Raw genomic sequence first — 6,000 nt, 5'->3', positions numbered from 1 at the left:
GACCAGCTAGATCTAATGTCTCTATTGAATCATGACAGACCAGATAGATCTAATGTTTCTATTATATCATGACAGACCAGCTAGATCTACTGTGTCTATTATATTATGACAGACCAGATCAGATCTACTGTCTCTATTATATTATGACAGACCAGCTAGATCTACTCTCTCTATTATAATATGACAGACCAGCTAGATCTACTGTCTCTGTTATATTATGACAGACCAGCTAGATCTACTGTCTCTATTATATTATGACAGACCAGCTAGATCTACTGTCTCTATTATTTTACAACAGACCAGCTGATCTACTGTCTCTATTATATTATGACAGACCAGTTAGATCTACTGTCTCTATTATATTATGTCAGACCAGCTAGATGCACTGTCTCTATTATATTATGACAGACCAGCTAGATCTACTGTCTCTATTATAATATGACAGACCAGCAAGATCTACTGTCTCTATGATATTATGTCAGACCAGCTAGATCTACTGTCTCTATTATAATATGACAGACCAGCTAGATCTACTGTCTCTATGATATTATGACAGAGCAGCTAGATCTACTGTCTCTATTATATTATGACAGACCAGCTAGTTCTACTGTCTCAATTATATTATGACAGACCAGCTAGATCTACTGTGTATATTATATTATGACAGACTAGCTAGATCTACTGTCTCTGTTTAATTATGACAGACAAGCTAGATCTACTGTCTCTATTATAACATGACAGACCAGCTAGATCTACTGTCTCTGTTATATTATGACAGACCAGCTAGAGCTACTGTCTCTATTATATTATGCTAGATCTACTGTCTCTATTATATTATGACAGACCAGCTAGATCTACTGTCTCTATTATATTTTGACAGACCAGCTAGATCTAATGTCTCTATTGAATCATGACAGACCAAATAGATCTAATGTTTCTATTGTATCATGACAGACCCGCTAGATCTACTGTCTCTGTTATATTATGACAGACCAGCTAGATCTACTGTCTCTATTATATTATGACAGACCAGCTAGAGCTACTGTCTCTATTATATTATGCTAGATCTACTGTCTCTATAATATTATGACAGACCAGCTAGATCTACTGTCTCTATTATATTATGACAGACCAGCTAGATCTAATGTCTCTATTGAATCATGACAGACCAGATAGATCTAATGTTTCTATTATATCATGACAGACCAGCTAGATCTACCGTGTCTATTATATTATGACAGACCAGATCAGATCTACTGTCTCTATTATATTATGACAGACCAGCTAGATCTACTCTCTCTATTATAATATGACAGACCAGCTAGATCTACTGTCTCTGTTATATTATGACAGGCCAGCTAGATCTAATGTCTCTATTATATTATGACAGACCAGCTAGAGCTACTGTCTCTATTATATTATGCTAGATCTACTGTCTCTATAATATTATGACAGACCAGCTAGATCTACTGTCTCTATTATATTATGACAGACCAGCTAGATCTAATGTCTCTATTGAATCATGACAGACCAGATAGATCTAATGTTTCTATTATATCATGACAGACCAGCTAGATCTACCGTGTCTATTATATTATGACAGACCAGATCAGATCTACTGTCTCTATTATATTATGACAGACCAGCTAGATCTACTCTCTCTATTATAATATGACAGACCAGCTAGATCTACTGTCTCTGTTATATTATGACAGACCAGCTAGATCTACTGTCTTTATTATAATATGACAGACCAGCTAGATCTACTGTCTCTGTTAAATTATGACAGACCAGCTAGATCTACTGTCTCTGTTATATTATGACAGACCAGCTAGATCTACTGTCTCTATTATATTATGACAGACCAGCTAGAGCTACTGTCTCTATTATATTATGCTAGATCTACTGTCTCTATTATATTATGACAGACCAGCTAGATCTACTGTCTCTATTATATTTTGACAGACCAGCTAGATCTAATGTCTCTATTGAATCATGACAGACCAGCTAGATCTAATGTTTCTATTATATCATGACAGACCCGCTAGATCTACTGTCTCTGTTATATTATGACAGGCCAGCTAGATCTAATGTCTCTATTATATTATGACAGACCAGCTAGAGCTACTGTCTCTATTATATTATGCTAGATCTACTGTCTCTATAATATTATGACAGACCAGCTAGATCTACTGTCTCTATTATATTATGACAGACCAGCTAGATCTCATGTCTCTATTGAATCATGACAGACCAGATAGATCTAATGTTTCTATTATATCATGACAGACCAGCTAGATCTACCGTGTCTATTATATTATGACAGACCAGATCAGATCTACTGTCTCTATTATATTATGACAGACCAGCTAGATCTACTCTCTCTATTATAATATGACAGACCAGCTAGATCTACTGTCTCTGTTATATTATGACAGACCAGCTAGATCTACTGTCTCTATTATAATATGACAGACCAGCTAGATCTACTGTCTCTGTTAAATTATGACAGACCAGCTAGATCTACTGTCTCTGTTATATTATGACAGACCAGCTAGATCTACTGTCTCTATTATATTATGACAGACCAGCTAGAGCTACTGTCTCTATTATATTATGCTAGATCTACTGTCTCTATTATATTATGACAGACCAGCTAGATCTACTGTCTCTATTATATTATGACAGACCAGCTAGATCTAATGTCTCTATTGAATCATGACAGACCAGATAGATCTAATGTTTCTATTATATCATGACAGACCAGCTAGATCTACCGTGTCTATTATATTATGACAGACCAGCTATATCTACTGTCTCTATTATATTATGACAGACCAGCTAGATCTACTCTCTCTATTATAATATGACAGACCAGCTAGATCTACTGTCTCTGTTATATTATGACAGACCAGCTAGATCTACTGTCTCTATTATATTATGACAGACCAGCTAGAGCTACTGTCTCTATTATATTATGAAAGACCAGCTAGATCTACTGTCTCTATTATATTATGACAGACTAGCTAGATCTACTGTCTCTGTTATATTATGACAGACCAGCTAGATCTACTGTCTCTATTATATTATGACAGACCAGCTAGAGCTACTGTCTCTATTATATTATGACAGACCAGCTAGATCTACTGTCTCTATTATATTATGACAGACTAGCTAGATGCACTGTCTCTATTATATTATGACAGACCAGCTAGATCTACTGTCTCTATTATAATATGACAGACCAGCTAGATCTACTGTCTCTATTATATTATGACAGACCAGCTAGATCTACTGTCTCTATTATAATATGACAGACCAGCTAGATCTACTGTCTCTATGATATTATGTCAGACCAGCTAGATCTACTGTCTCTATTATAATATGACAGACCAGCTAGATCTACTGTATCTATGATATTATGACAGACCAGCTAGATCTACTGTCTCAATTATATTATGACAGACCAGCTAGATCTACTGTGTCTATTATATTATGACAGACTAGCTAGATCTACTGTCTCTGTTATATTATGACAGACCAGCTAGATCTACTGTCTCTATTATAATATGACAGACCAGCTAGATCTACTGTCTCTGTTATATTATGACAGACCAGCTAGATCTACTGTCTCTATTATATTATGACAGACCAGCTAGAGCTACTGTCTCTATTATATTATGCTAGATCTACTGTCTCTATTATATTATGACAGACCAGCTAGATCTACTGTCTCTATTATATTATGACAGACCAGCTAGATCTAATGTCTCTATTGAATCATGACAGACCAGATAGATCTAATGTTTCTATTATATCATGACAGACCAGCTAGATCTACCGTGTCTATTATATTATGACAGACCAGCTATATCTACTGTCTCTATTATATTATGACAGACCAGCTAGATCTACTCTCTCTATTATAATATGACAGACCAGCTAGATCTACTGTCTCTGTTATATTATGACAGACCAGCTAGATCTACTGTCTCTATTATATTATGACAGACCAGCTAGAGCTACTGTCTCTATTATATTATGAAAGACCAGCTAGATCTACTGTCTCTATTATATTATGACAGACTAGCTAGATCTACTGTCTCTGTTATATTATGACAGACCAGCTAGATCTACTGTCTCTATTATAATATGACATACCAGCTAGATCTACTGTCTCTGTTATATTATGACAGACCAGCTATATCTACTGTCTCTATTATATTATGTCAGACCAGCTAGATCTACTGTCTCTATGATATTATGACAGACCAGCTAGATCTACTGTCTCTATTATATTATGACAGACTAGCTAGATCTACTGTCTCTATTATACTATGACAGACCAGCTAGATCTACTGTCTCTATTATAATATGACAGACCAGCTAGATCTACTGTCTCTATGATATTATGTCAGACCAGCTAGATCTACTGTCTCTATAATAATATGACAGACCAGCTAGATCTACTGTCTCTATGATACTATGACAGACCAGCTAGATCTACTGTCTCTATTATATTATGACAGACCAGCTAGTTCTACTGTCTCAATTATATTATGACAGACCAGCTAGATCTACTGTGTCTATTATATTATGACAGACCAGCTAGATCTACTGTCTCTATTATATTATGACAGACCAGCTAGTTCTACTGTCTCTATTATATTATGACAGACCAGCTGAGCTACTGTCTCTATTATATTATGACAGACCAGCTAGATCTACTGTCTCTATTATATTATGACAGACCAGCTAGATGTACTGTCTCTATTATATTATGACAGACCAGCTAGATCTACTGTCTCTATTATTTTACAACAGACCAGCTGATCTACTGTCTCTATTATATTATGACAGACCAGCTAGATCTACTGTCTCTATTATATTATGTCAGACCAGCTAGATGCACTGTCTCTATTATATTATGACAAACCAGCTAGATCTACTGTCTCTATTATAATATGACAGACCAGCTAGATCTACTGTCTCTATGATATTATGTCAGACCAGCTAGATCTACTGTCTCTATTATAATATGACAGACCAGCTAGATCTACTGTCTCTATGATACTATGACAGACCAGCTAGATCTACTGTCTCTATTATATTATGACAGACCAGCTAGAGCTACTGTCTCTATTATATTATGACAGACCAGCTAGATCTACTGTCTCTATTATATTATGACAGACTAGCTAGATGCACTGTCTCTATTATATTATGACAGACCAGCTAGATCTACTGTCTCTATTATAATATGACAGACCAGCTAGATCTACTGTCTCTATGATATTATGTCAGACCAGCTAGATCTACTGTCTCTATGATACTATGACAGACCAGCTAGATCTACTGTCTCTATTATATTATGACAGACCAGCTAGTTCTACTGTCTCAATTATATTATGACAGACCAGCTAGATCTACTGTGTCTATTATATTATGACAGACCAGCTAGATCTACTGTCTCTATTATATTATGACAGAACAGCTAGATCTACTGTCTCTGTTATATTATGACAGACCAGCTAGATCTACTGTCTCTATTATATTATGACAGACCAGCTAGAGCTACTGTCTCTATTATATTATGACAGACCAGCTAGATCTACTGTCTCTATTATATTATGACAGACTAGCTAGATGCACTGTCTCTATTATATTATGACAGACCAGCTAGATCTACTGTCTCTATTATAATATGACAGACCAGCTAGATCTACTGTCTCTATTATATTATGACAGACCAGCTAGATCTACTGTCTCTATTATAATATGACAGACCAGCTAGATCTACTGTCTCTATGATATTATGTCAGACCAGCTAGATCTACTGTCTCTATTATAATATGACAGACCAGCTAGATCTACTGTCTCTATGATATTATGACAGACCAGCTAGATCTACTGTCTCAATTATATTATGACAGACCAGCTAGATCTACTGTGTCTATTATATTATGACAGACTAGCTAGATCTACTGTCTCTGTTATATT

The sequence above is a fragment of the Oncorhynchus clarkii genome, chromosome 4 (assembly GCF_045791955.1).
Source record: "Oncorhynchus clarkii lewisi isolate Uvic-CL-2024 chromosome 4, UVic_Ocla_1.0, whole genome shotgun sequence".
NCBI classification, from domain to species: domain Eukaryota; kingdom Metazoa; phylum Chordata; class Actinopteri; order Salmoniformes; family Salmonidae; genus Oncorhynchus; species Oncorhynchus clarkii.
Note: the sequence above shows the minus strand (reverse complement) of the source record.